This window comes from Hoplias malabaricus, chromosome 14, assembly GCF_029633855.1.
Source record: "Hoplias malabaricus isolate fHopMal1 chromosome 14, fHopMal1.hap1, whole genome shotgun sequence".
Lineage (NCBI taxonomy): Eukaryota > Metazoa > Chordata > Actinopteri > Characiformes > Erythrinidae > Hoplias > Hoplias malabaricus.
Window position 1 is genome coordinate 25,756,621 of NC_089813.1, and position 14,287 is coordinate 25,770,907.

The 14,287-nt window shown below is 41.2% G+C and overlaps 1 protein-coding gene across 2 annotated transcripts in view; it reads left to right on the forward strand.

Moving 5' to 3' along the window:
- The first annotated feature begins 1,807 nt into the window (after positions 1-1,807).
- Positions 1,808-14,287, forward strand: part of sema6a (sema domain, transmembrane domain (TM), and cytoplasmic domain, (semaphorin) 6A) — a 72,312-nt gene continuing 59,832 nt past the window's right edge. For both annotated transcript variants that reach the window (XM_066643507.1, XM_066643508.1), the window contains exon 1: positions 1,808-2,022. The gene's annotated coding sequence lies outside the window, so the exon portion shown is untranslated. The remainder of the gene's footprint in view (positions 2,023-14,287) is intronic.

The following is a 14,287-nucleotide window of genomic DNA, read 5'->3' on the forward strand; positions in this document are numbered from 1 at the left end:
GAACTACAGATTGATGAGGTTGGTTCTTAATTGTGGGGAACATATGCCTCAAACAATAGTGAACTGTTTAAAACAAATGTCCCACTTCTTTGATTTTCACAAAAACCCTTCTCAACTTTGACCATGGAGAACAAGCAGTGGCAACTTTGATGCTTGGTTTGTTCATTTAACCTGACTGGCCAACACGGGATCCGACTGGAGGGCGATTAATAAAGCATGTGCCTAGACATGACGGGACCACCGGAGTGGTGTTTTTTCTACCCAGACAAAAGACCCGCAGGCCCCGGGCCTCGCCCTCGGGTCGCTTAGCCTTCGTCTTGTTTTGGAGTCGAAGCTCCGCGAAGATGGGGGTCAGCTCTGACCGCCTTCATTCATAACGCCTCTCACTCCATTGTTGTGGGAATTCGCTAGGCTCTGTCTAATTACCCGAAAAGACCAAAGGAAAAAAAACACCAGAATTAACAAAAAGCATCGAAAACTAATTAGAAACACATGACTAAATCCTCTGCTTTTTCCAGGTTATACATAGCGAAAAATACACCTGAAGACACAGACTCGCCATTGAGACGTTGGACCGAAGCGAGTCGTATATGAATCGGTCTCTAGAATCGATTCCTTTCAATAAGAAAATCAGACTCTCCGATTCACCAATTCAATTTGGAGCAAAAAAGTCTTCGGCGTTGTCTAATGTAATGAAACTGTTAACATCTAGTTTATGATCAGCAGTAGCTGACTTTTTCCTTTTATTCTGCTTATTTAGTTCATACCAAATCCAGCTTTAGACGGAGTTCGGCGCAACCACAATCAGTTTATAGGTCTATAAGGACAAAAAGTGACAGGCACGTCTATTTCATGTGACTTTGGAATTTTTTTAACCCCTCTCCTCCATCCATCAAGTTATCTCATAAAAACGCATCTCTGCTCATCTAAATTACGTATTTATGTTTTAAGTCATTATGTATTAAGTAATTTCCAAGGAGAAAAACGCCTTAATATGGCTTAGATACAATGCTGCAAACTTGCATGCAGCTCAAAATCACTGCCTTGAAATTGACAGGACTGGTTCCGTAGGTTTATGATGTAACATATCCTGGCTGTCAGAAGTCATCCCTTTGACACTGCCTATGGGGACATGGCAGTTTAAAGCAGAAATGCTCTGCCAAGATATTGAGGTGTTAATAAACATAAGGCAACAAATTAAATTTTTAATAGAAGGGATTTTTAAGCTGTTGCAATTAAATTTGATTTCATATATTTATGAATATGGCAGCATGGTAGCGCAGCATACACAGCTCCATGATCCTGGGGTTGTGGATTCAAGTCCCATTTTGGGTGACTGTCTTTGAGGTGTGTTCTCGTGTTCTCCCCGTCTCCCCTTGGGTTTCCTCCGGGTGCTCCGGTTTCCTCCCACAGTCCAAAAACAGGTGGATTGGCGACTCAAAGGTGTCCATACGTGTGAGTTTTATTATACATTATATTTTTATGGCATATATATTATGACTAAACATGTATTCGGTTAGGGGACAACGGGAGAGAGATGTTTAATTAACTGTAACTCATAGTAAAATGAGTAGAAGTAGCGAATTAATAAGATTAGGGAAGAAAACCGAGTCGACTTGTGAATCATCGAACCGTTGAATCGGTCATTCTAATATCCTAATCTGGGAAACGGAATCGATTCTCTAAAGTGAATCGACCTTCCCCTCAGTAGTTGTGAGTGTGTGTGTGTGTATTCGCCTTGTAAACAAAAGAGCTCGCTCCTCACACACTCAGCTCTGGCTCCTCCCAGTGTGTATGTAGCGGTGACAGCTGGGAGAGCTGCGCGCTACTGAGAAGCATTTCATCTCCAAATACTATGAGCAGCCGCTTTGGTGCTCCGGAGCTACGAATGGTTCGGACCGCTTCGCTGACCAGTTCTGTCGGACCCGCACTTTGTGTCTGCTCTCAGTTCGCACTCTCGGATTGTTTCGATACTTGGATTTCCAATGGATATTCCGATGTGAAGAGGGGCGCACTCACTCGGTATGTAACCCATAAAGGAGCAGCAGTGGCGGCGCTGGGAAAGTAGCTCATACTGACGGGGATTGTTCTTTATCCGTCTGCGCTGTAACACAGTTTAGGCGGCGTGCGCTGCCGTTAAAACCAGTGGGGACTGATCGAACGTTAAGTCTGTTATACGTTCACATTTACCTTGAGTGAACCAACTCTTGTTTGGTGTTACTTTGCCTCGCATGCGCTTGTGAAGGTGTTCGGCGGATTTACACACTCAGGCGCGCCGCTATGCAATAGCCCGTGTTGACGTCACTCTCGTAAACTTCTATGGCCGTCGGTTTATTGAGTTGCTCATTCACTTTTTGTGTGTTATGAACTTAAGCTTTGTTGCACCTGCTGTTATACAGGAGCTTTTCAAACTGACTGTGGGTGAAGTACGAAGGCTCAGGTGTTAACTAGTTGGATAGGGTTAAGGTTTATTGAGGAACACGTTTAACATTGGAATTATATCGAAAATATGATTTATACATTTACGGTGGCAGTTTTATTAAATAACAGCCGATTAAAAAAAAACATATTCTGTAAACAACACAGTATTAGCATTAACTGGGCTAAAGACGTTCTTAAAATGTGCCGAGGCTTTTTTTTTTTAAATCACTGGTAATTGCTCTATGAATCGGCCCCGGGTGGATGAATGCTACTTGTGTTTTCAGTGAAATTAAATGAGCCAGATATTAGCTTTAAGGCAGAAATATAACTTCATTTTTTTTTGCTTTTCTACACTGAGGATACAGACTGTGTAGCCTTGTTATTGTAGCCCTCTCAAAATATTCTGAAGCAGCCATATATAGCCGAGACACAATAAAAGAGCCTTTCAAGTAGTAGCAGTTCTGTGCAGACAAAAATGACTTCCCAGTTCAGTTATTTTGCTGTGCTTTCTACTCCCCCCTCACGTAAATCAGTTATAGGTGGAGGAATGTACATATGTGGTTCTGATTCAGGTTTGCAAGAGGGTGGTCACCAGCTGAAGTTTGCCTGTGGCCCCTGAGGTCACGTAGGGTGTGACCATGTCAGCTCTGTCCCCACCAGCTCTGTTCTCCACATTGAACAGGCCAGATTTCTGCTTGGTCGCAACAATACAGAGCATCTGTTTCTGCAGAGTTAACAGCGTGTCAAAACCTAATTCAAAACCGTTCAGCCTTTTCTCGGTATCTCAGTAGAGCCTGAACACAGAGGATATGATGGTAACGGATTTAATGGCGAAGCATTAGATGGTACTTGTTAAGCTCATTGTCCGCCGCTCTCCCGGCCCCTTTTTTCTCCCTTATGGCAAGCTGCCACCTCAGCCATGCCAAGATTCCAAAACTATCAGTGTAGTTTTATACTCACATGACTCAAAGAGGCTTTCGTATTGTTCTTTTTTTGCGCTTAGACCTTAAGCACTGATTTTAATTAGTTATCAATGCTCACTTTACCCTTCTGTTGAACCTTCTTATGTTATGAATGTGGCTCTTAGGTGTGACAATGGCTGTAAAGTTTCTGTAGCTGGTCAGTCATAAATAAGGAATATGCGAACACAGAGGCTTTAAGATTAGCCGACATGCACTGTGTATGCATATGGACTATATAGGAGCAAATCTTCCAGGCTGATATGAGGCAGTACACTTGCCATACACTTATTTTACCCATTAATTCATCTCACATGTTACGTGTAGATTCAGAGGACTGTTTTGTATTAAGCTCTTTGACAAAAAATTTGGTTCAAATGCTTTGTCTTTTGTTGCACTTGATAGTGGATTTCATGAAACACAGGAAGCCCATGTTCTGATATTGATTCATTTGAAGGCTTGGAATCAATTTGTGGGGAAAAAAACAGGTTCCTGGTCATGACCTGCAGGGATGATGCATCCCACCTATCAGCTTGCCAGATGGCTTGCAGCACCCCCACCTACAAGTACAGTTATATCGCAAGTACAAAAAGGGCAGATTGGGTGTTTGGGATTTGGTGACACTCTGTGAGCAATCGGCCCATTTGACCATGTCTGCAACGTGTGTACGGTTCAAGTGCCACACGTTTCGTGTAGTGAAACTGATATTTTATTGACAGTATTATTGGCAAGGGAGTAGAAATCATTTCTGCAGCAAATGCATTTTCCTGATGATTGAGCATGCCTTATTAAAAAGAAATAAAGGGAAACATCAATGGTTAAATTGGATGAATCAGATCCTCAAATTGAAGATTTTTATTGTGTCTAAAAAACATAATATTAAAAATAAAACACCTAATATACTGTGATGACACAAAACATTCTCCTTTTTCTCATTTTCAGCTTTTACTGCCCTAATAACTCTAAGTGACTGAGTGGAATGCTTGGTCGGACTTTTTTCTTTTAAATCTCAGCAATGTGAACACTCTCGAAATTGTATTGTGAATAAAATAATATTTTTGTGAACTTTTTAAGGCAAAATTATGTCGTTGTTTTTGTATAGAGCAATGCTCTGTGAGGCATTTGATCTTCCCTCCCCAACAATGGCAGTAAGGCTGCCATTGTGTGTGACTGATGTGGATTTGTCACACTACTGGGCTTGAATCGCTCCTTGCAGTGGTGTATTTATATTTTCTCTGTCAAGGACAGGCAGATTTGCTCAGCCTGAATAATTGATGTGCGCTTATGAATTACGCTCAGTTACGATAAGTGAGCCTGTGTAAACCATGGCTTCAGATTCAGTGTCGATATGTCGCTTGGATTTTGGGCTTCATGTCATTTCCATGATCATGTATTATTTATGAGCACACCGACAGGGTGGTGGAAGGGATGAGGTACCTTATAATTGGAGCAGTTTTAGGTGCTATTGTATGCAAGGGCTTATAAATAAGAATACAATCTTGTTCAATGATAATTTCAGTTCTTTACTAATATTTTCTGGTAATAATGCCGGTTTGCACAATTCATCGGTTAACACCGGCCAGGAACAATGCAGTGAACAGAAATAACCATTTATCTTTCAGCAGTATACAGATGGATATAACTAGTGTCGACTTGCTAACTTGTCATTATTGTCGCGCCAGCCACTCTGATTCCTGGCTTTGGATTAAAACAACAGTCTTCTGGCATTGGTGATATGTGTGTGTCTGTGTGCGCATGGATTTTCTTCCTCATTAATGCTTTCATTGTGATGTTAATGATAAGATTGCTTTTCAAATATAATCAGACCAAATAAAGAAGATAAAACCAGGCATGTCTGAAATTGTCATATGGTCATAAGTATATTGTATCTGTATGAAAGCATATTGATATTTATGATGGTAATTTGATTTTGATATGACAGTTGTCTGGCTAGTTGTCCACAAGCTTTAAAGTCACAAAGAATTTTATTTATTGCCTCGGGGGATGGGAACATGGGAATTAGCTTAGCTTGTTATCATTTTCTTTATTGTGGTGGTTCTAGAAGAGAGAGATACATTTCTACCTGACACTGCTTTTACAGATGCGATGTGTTGGCTATGTTGTAAACACAGTGTAAGAGGTAAGGGTTGCTCTCGACTTGCTTTGTTGATTTATTGTCACTCGATTTACTTGTTTCTTTGGCAAGGTGTCACTTGGTAAGCAAATATCCCTATATTAAATCACACTGTGTTGAGGTAAAACACGGCCACGGTCAACCGATAGCGTGAGGCCAGAGTTCTCCAAGCTCACTTCGTTGTTGAGACTTGTGCTTGAACATATAAGATTATTTCTCAGCACCTAAGAAGTGTGACAGCTACAAACTGAAATTGTGAGTCACAGTTTATTAGGAACACATTAGGGATTCCTTGATGCAATTGAAAGTAAACACATGATTATGTTTGACCAAAATGATTTACATTTGTTGAATAATACCCCTGCCCACCCACACAATCCCAGTTCTAGCCCAATCTACCTGCCAACATGTGTTTTTGGACTGTGGGTGGAAACCAGAGCACCTGGAGGAAACCCACACAGACAAGGGCATAAAAAACACCAAGCAGTTACAGAAAATGAATGAAGGAATTCGCATGCCTTGGTCCATCCTAAAAACCAGAGAAAGTTACTGTCAGGTTGTTCTAAATGCTCACAGCACTGAAGTAATTTTGGATTTACCTTGAACAGCACAAGCATTGCAAACTGGTTTCTTAGGGAGTCTTAGGTGCATGTTGCATGTTCAGTGTGTTCCTTCTGCCTGGACCAGGTTTTGCGCATGCCGTGGCGGTGTGAGGTGGTGAGTCGCCGAGAAGGGAGAGTACATCTGTCCCGTCCCCAGGCCCTAGTGCGATTGGCACGGCCTCTCTCATCTATTAATCATGGAGAGTGCTTTCTTATTCCGTTGCCATAGTTTCAGGGCCTGAGACAGTGTCGGGGCGCCTGGAAGAAGGGGGCTGGCGGCAAGATTGCTGGGGCCAGCAATTCCAAACAGCCTCTCCAATAGAGAGTGAGCTTAAAGGGGCCATCCTGGCCTCTGCTGGCACATAGAGACCCTTATCATATGTGCAGGAGATGGACACTCTGAATTATACAGGATATGACAGTGTCAAAATGGAAAGAGTGCTCTCGATCACACTGAGGCCCTTTAGATGGAGGATCGCCCATAGGTGTTGATATGTGTGAATGACACCATAGCTGTGTCTCAGACTGAGGACATTTTAGAGTAAGTAGTGTATCTCAGCTGTGAAAGGTATTGAGATATGTTACACTGTTAATTATAACTGAATGAAGAACTTTAACCCATAAATGTTGCACACAAATTGCACTCAGTGGTTACAGAAGATGCTGCAGTTTGCAATGTTCAAAATGGCGGTCACGCCAAGCAAGACTTCTGATGCAATTTAGCAGCATAAAATTTAAACTGTGACTAAAAACTAAGGCCTGTGCCAGGTAAAAGTTTAGGAAACTGCCAGGAAAGCCACCAGTTACAGTAGAAACTAATTTACCACCATTGTTTTATTTTTTTTTACAATCACCAAATGACAGTGACAACAGTATTCTTACATTGTAACATACTGAAATTGTATGTGTGTCATGTTATTATATAACATTACTGCCACAATTTTATTTATAATTTTTTAACAAGTTTTAAACAAGCTCAGTACAGCAGGCGTCTTTTGGAAATACTAAGAGCATAATGTGAGATATCAGATATTTTTGTCCAAATGTATTGCGGTATATTACAGCCGCATCTTGTACTAAAATTTGCTTGTATTATTTTCTTTTATTTAACAAACATTATTGCGAAGATTAAACTAAGTTAATCTATGTATTATCAGAAGATAATTTTTTGCTATTATTATTATTAAAAATGATAATAATAATAATAATTAATTCCTTCATTCATTGTCTGTGACCACTTAACCCAGAGCCCAGAATTACTGGGTGTAAGGAAGGAACACACCCTGGACCACACACACACACACACACACACACACACACACACTCATACACCCACACTTACTTCTTTCGACATATTTTCATGGCCAATCCACCTACCAAAGTGTGTTTTTGGGCTGTGGAAGCAAACGGAGCACCCGGAGGAAACCCACACAGACAAGGGGAGAACACTTTTATTATGATAATTATAATTAATATAGTTGTTATTGTTGTTGTTATTTTTCATCTTCTAAAGGGTCTGGAAAGAACCTCAGTAATGTTCTTGGAAGCGTCAGCACATTTTAGAGAGATAATATTTCTGAAGATGACATGGGAGCAAAGAAAGTGAAAGTGAGTGTGAGTTAAAGGAACATTTTGTAATATTTTTTACCTTAAAGAAATGCTACAGCTTCAAAATAACTGGGATGCTTCACAGGGCTGTGATAGGGAGGATAGAGCCTCTGTTGTTCATACTTGGGGCTCAGCACTGCAGAAGCTGCATTATGTAATTGTTAGAGGTTGGAGGAGGATAGGGAAACTACCCCAATCCCCCAACTTTCTATAATACGAACTGGCAGTAAATTCCATTCTTTAGATGCTGTTACAGAAAATGCTAAGTGACTAAAGGCACTTCTTCCGATAGGAATAATACAGTCTCCTCTAATAGTACCTCTGGTAACCTGAGCGCTTTTTCTTTGCATAATAAAAGCTTTAAATGGGGGAGGAGCTGTGTTATGTAATATCTTAAAAATAAGACGAAGGTTAAAATATTTAATCAAATATTTTTTTCTACACAACACTACATAGTAATTGTCATTTCTTGTTGGTGCTAGCGTTTGAAAATATTCAACAAATAATGCCAGACACTAAATAGTGAAGAACATAGACTCTAGAGTAAGGCACGTGTCACAGACCGAGACAAAGGGCCTTTCTGTTGTCTCGGTAAAGTAGCTAGGATGCAGAGAATGGTGTTAATTATTGCACGCTTTGGCAGCTTGACTCAGATTTCTGTCACACAGAGAACACTGACATGAAATTCCACCTGACACTGAATGCACAGCAGTCGTTACTATGATTGGCTGACGGTTTGGGACATGGAAGTGAAACAGGTAATAGCTTATTCCTTCAAGAAGGGAGAATGAAACTGCCCCATTGACTCAATAGCAGAAAGGCTTTTCAGTATCACTGATGGGGTGATGAGTCTTATATTGCCTGTGAGGTGGCACAGCGTGCATCACTGGTTGGCAGAGATTTCCTAAGACGTGCTGAAGCGAGCCTACTCATCGGATGTGAGTCCCTGAAGTGTAAATGATGCTATGCAGCGCGAGGTCTGTAGCTGAGAATGTGCCTCATCTTACGGCAACATTTTCCCCGTGGATAGGGTTGCCATAGATGGTTTACCCACTGCAAGACAAAAATGAAATTGCCGTGCAATCTCTTTTGACCAAATGTGTGTTCTACATTATGTAGGTTTCTTATTCATTTACTTACCTTTATTTATTTATGTATTTATTTCTTGCATTAAAATAGACAGGATCGCTAGTTACACCCTTGAATGCATCAGCCCCAATCTTGGGTTGTTCTCATCTTGTTTTAATGGCCATGCTGCTGCTGTAACTCATCATCACATTGCTTTTCTAGGCAGTATTTTTAGGGCACTGAACAAGCACAGACAGAAGCACTGTAATCATGAGACTTTCTCCTGTGCCTTTCATGTGGGTTCAGTTCTGAATAAAGAACCTTGTCATTGTCAGTGCCGCCGGGCTGCAGTCCAGCCCTACGTGATTTCCACCGTCTCTCATATCTATGACCTTTTCTGAATGGGCCACACACTCAGGTTAAAAAATAACAGAGGGTTTGTGGTGAGGTTTTTTTTTTGTTTGTTTGTTTTGTTTTTTGTTTTTTTCTTCTTTTTTGTTTTTTTTTATATCATGGAAGTTGAAGGCTTTTCTGTGGCTTTGAAGATACAGTTGTGGGTGCCGTTACATCACCCACTGGCTTCTGCAGGTGGGGCTGGAGGAGAATGATGTGGCTCATGGAGGATTGTCGAATATTGTGGGGGATTGCGTCACATAGAGAAGCATCTGCTGTAACGATTTGAGGAGACTGGATTATCCCAAACTATATTTAATTTTGCCTTTGCATATCATTCTGCTCAAGTGTTGGCAAATTTACATAAGGGACCTCTGAGATATCAATCTCAAATGAAAGGCTTTTGATGAACTGCAAACAAGTCAGACGCCTAAAACCTTTAGACTTCTGAGATAAGGTTCCCCTCATGTTGTTGTTGTTGTTGTTGTTGTTTCTTATCCAAGATTGTCATAGGCAAAAATTGTACTATTAAGTTTATGCAGCTGTTCCAGTGTTTTTTTGGGAAACTGGCTGACGGAGCACACAGCTGCCCTGGGGGAGATTTTTAGCTTTCCAAGGCTCGCCAGTGAAAGTTTAACAATAATGGCCTTTGTGTGCATTTATTACATATCTAATGAACAAATTGCAGCCATGTGGTGTCGCGTGCCTGGTAACATAAGCGCAACCACAAGGCCCCCAGTGTTCAGGCTCTGCTTGTCCGTCAGCCTGGCGTATAGAAACAAGACAGGAGCACTTATCATCACTCTCAAAGGACCTGCTCAACAGGCAGACATTGTTTCCTTCCTACACCGCAAGAGGAACCACACGTGAAGAATGGGGTGGGGGTTAGATCTATAACAAGCAGGGCTCTGTTGGGCATATTCATGCCATAATCAGGTTTCGAACCCATTTTTCCTCCATTCTTCAGTAATCGTATCCATTCCGGCATAGGTCTGCGTAAACGCAATTTTAAAGCTGGAGTTTTTTGGTAACTCAAAATTTCTCATCATTTCTTTCAAGGACCATGCTTTTTTCAGCTTTGGCATTTAGAATTGTGAAGTTCTGAGAAGTGAATAAATATAGGCTAATAAAATAAGCCCTCTTCTCAAAAGGGGCATTAATTGAAAGATTCAAATCTGCATTTTCCACTGAATCTTTCTGTTGTTCTCAAATCCTTACGCGTAGAATGGTATTCAGCTAAATGTAAGAAGACGCACATAGCCTGTGGGGGATCTTGAAGATTTAATTAGATTTGTTTGCTGCAATGTATGGAGATCATTCGTCATCTTGAGGAAATTAGACATTGATCCATGGTATTTCAATAGCTGGTGTCTTGTTTGTTTCTGCCTAAATAGAAATGTTATTTTGGGCTTAAAGATCCCAATAGCCTTACTTCCATCCATAATGCTAACCTCTCCTGCTGAGTAGGCAGATCATAACACTTCCATCTGTTTCAATGATGCAGCAATGGATCATCGATATTCACACGCACTGTGTTTTCGAGGCTTGTTTAGGCTTCATGCTAGTTTTACGTGAGCTAGCGCAAGGTTACTGGATCAGAACGTTGTCCAGATACACAGCTCCTGTGCAACAATTGACCTACATATGAGAGCGCTACAGATCCAGCCGTATTGTTGCTGGAATATTTCCTCCCCACCTGACTTTGATCTTCTTCCCTCAGGGCTCTGTGGATTTATGCTCCTCTCCGTAGCCCTATGTTGAGGTGCGCTCGTCCAAGGCCAGTTGCACGTTCAAATGAGAGGGAACGCACCTAAAACAAACACTATTTCGTGCATCCAAGCTGATAAGATGGCTCACATTCTGTTGAATGCCGGCACCACAGTGCAGTCTTCCATCTCTTTGTTGCTAGCCACAATTTCAGCTAAGTCATTTCTCCTATCAGAATGGCTCTTTTGTGTAGGCTGGGCTTATTTTTTAATGAGGAGAGTAATATGTGAGGAACAGGCAAAGGCCTGTTACAGCGATTTTAGGCATTGTGTAAAACACGTTTGATTTACACAGCTAGTTGGGTTCATTTAAAAATTTGTCAGTGCTCCTTGTGTCATTTTCATCACACTGCCTCATTTATATTTCAAATATTCAACAAATTGTTGAGGCAAATCCATGAAAAATACAAGCAAAACACAAGCTGTATTATAGGCTTTGGTTCAAATCAGAAGGAAGATCCACAACATCCTATTAGAGCGAATTGATGCGACACCCTGAGAGATGATATTGCTGGTATGACAGCGCCGTTTGAGTGAAATTATGCATGAAGCCCCAATATTTTATTGCTGGTGTCTGGTCTACTTGGTTTCACTGACAGTTATAGCTGTGACTTTACTTTTATAACTGCTCTGTCCATTCATAGATGTGTGCTATTTTCTCCTGAGTTTATAGCACAGATTACTTTTAGAAGGCTGTTGCCCTCCGCAGGTCCTCACTACTTCCTGCTTTCACACTTTAAGGCTGAAGGAGATGCTGCGGTTTGGAGGTATCGATTTTATGCAGCTGACTATGAAGAGCTTTTTATAGCCTTTAGTGATGGTTATTTATTCGCACCAATGCATTGTATTACATTTGGGAGGTTATCGAGTGGTAACCGAGATTCTAATCAATGAAACCATTGATACTGTGTTTGTCCTATATTCACAAACAACTGCTTCCCAATCCCCCAAGCGCCCAAATGTTCAACGGCCACATTTTGGCAGTTTTAGTTCGTTCAATAGCTCATTTCTCACTTGACATTAGAGTTGTTCGCTCCAAAAGTTCATTCATCTATTTCCAGTGTCTCTGGTGATAATGTGAGTAGAAGCCAAGCCAAATGTCAAGCAGCCCAGGTTCTTTGTGCGATTTCTCTGCATTAATGCCACAAATACTTACGGAAAAGTTTTAAAGGATTTTTGAAGGCAGCCACCATACGTGTGTTGACCATTAGGCTGTCTCTTGACTGGACTATGGCTTGCTTTCTTTACACAGCGATGACGAAAGCTTTCAGGACGTCAGTGTGGTAGAAACCAAAGCTGCACACAATGGTTGGACAGCTGCTTGGCTTTACATGCATGCCTGGCCGGTTGGGGCGTGGCATCAGCTGTAGGTTTGGTATCTTAATGGGTCTTTTAGCAGATCATATGACACTTGGACATGTGTGCTGGGTCCGGTGTCCCCTCGGCCTGTGGGTGTCCAATTCGGGGATATCTGACAGATAGGGTTTCTTAGGGTTTTCTGGTCAGATGTCACAGAGGCTTCATGTATACTGGAGTGAAACTTGGGAACGCTTGTTGGGTGTTGCTTTGGACTCTACTTGGGGTTTAAATCTGACCTCATGATTCAGTTCAACTAGGATTTTGTAGCAAATCCAGTTCAGATTTCCCAATTACTTTAACAATGTTGTATAAATAACAAGAAATTCATCAAATTTAAGTTTGTCAATTGTCTAAAAATGTCATGACCAAAATATGAATGCGTATTTATTCTAAAATTGATTCAGGTAAATTTACAGTTTCAGCCTTTTATTATTTTACAAGCTGACCATGCTCAGTTTTCTTCTGTGCTGAATATTCTACTGTAGCCCCTATTGAGAGGTTTAGATTTTAGACTACTGCAACTGTAAATGAGTCACAGAAGCAGCTCTGAAGCTGTACATGCGCTGAGCTAGAATGACATTCAGAGGTTTGCTTGAATAGAATGAACTCCTGAATGCAGTGTGTCAAATGAGCAGCTATGACACATCCTACATCTGTAGAACAGAGGTCGTGTTACAGTGCATCTTTTCTTTATGTGGAATTGTAGGCGATTGCACAATCGAATGGAATACGCCACGCAATCCCATAAATCCCACACAATAAATAAACTTGAGAATGAACCACTGTTAAAAAGTATTAAAAAGTAGCAGCCTGAACCCTTTCTTGCTGTAATATTCCTGGCCACACTGTCTGTCTCGACATTAGAGAAAGTGACGGACGAATGGCTCGAAAGTTAGCGAAGCTCTTTGCTCCACTCAGTGGATACAAGAGTGAACGTTTACTGTAGTCTTCAGACTAATGAAGTCCGAACGAAGGCAGCTCAAGACCAGGGAAGCACCATGGAGCTCGTAAATTATTCCACAGTTTCCATATGGTAATTGTTACTGAACTTGTTTCCCTCAGTTGCTTTAATGAAAGTAGTCATTCATTGGGCGACCCCCCGTATGGAATGTGACAGTGTGTAGTGTTTAGGTGGCTTAATTGACCCTGCTACAGAAAGAGGAGAGTGCAGTTGCAGAGCAGGGAGGCAGTCGGGGGTGAATGGGGAGGGCTTCATTATAACAGAGACTGTCTGCTTCGCTGGGATTTCTAGTTAATATAAAAACCATTGTCTAATGGTTAAACAGATAACAAGAGGTGGATTCATTGTGAACTTCCGCTTTTTTAATGGATGGCATGTCAAGAACAATCACGACATGGTAGTGAAAGGTTGTCAGCAAGCAACCAATCTCTAAAAAAAAGAAAATGAATTTCACTGATGGGAAAACTGTTTTTCAGTTGAGGGGAAATGCAGCTTTTAATAGACTTTTCATCTTTGTGTTTAGATCGTTTTAATCTGAATTGATTAATTGGGTTTGGTGGAAATAAATGGCAGTGGCGGCTGAAGAGCATGAGAATGTGGCTCGGGGCTCGGGTGTATTGTGGAGGACCAATGGGAGTTCATACAAAACTGAATTAATTGGTCACATGCTACATTCACTGTGTGTCAGCTAGAGAACATCTTCTCATTTGTTAATGTCACATTAAAGACGTGTGTGAGTGTGCAAGTCTGTGTTTGTGTCAAGAGGCCTGGAGGCCACAGGAAATTCAGACTGTCTGGTCCCTAGCATTGAAAGCTGCACACCAAAGCCTTGTGCTTATCAAAAGCGAGACCTTCACAGACATTTGTTGACTGAAAAGTTTCCTGTTTTTCTGTCTGCGTGGAACTCGGGGCAGCGTCTTAAACCTGCTTTTCTGAGGTAACCTGGAGTCATTAATCTATCGCAGGCAACGTTGAATTAAAAGTCTCAACGGACTCGGATTGAGAAATGGAGAGCT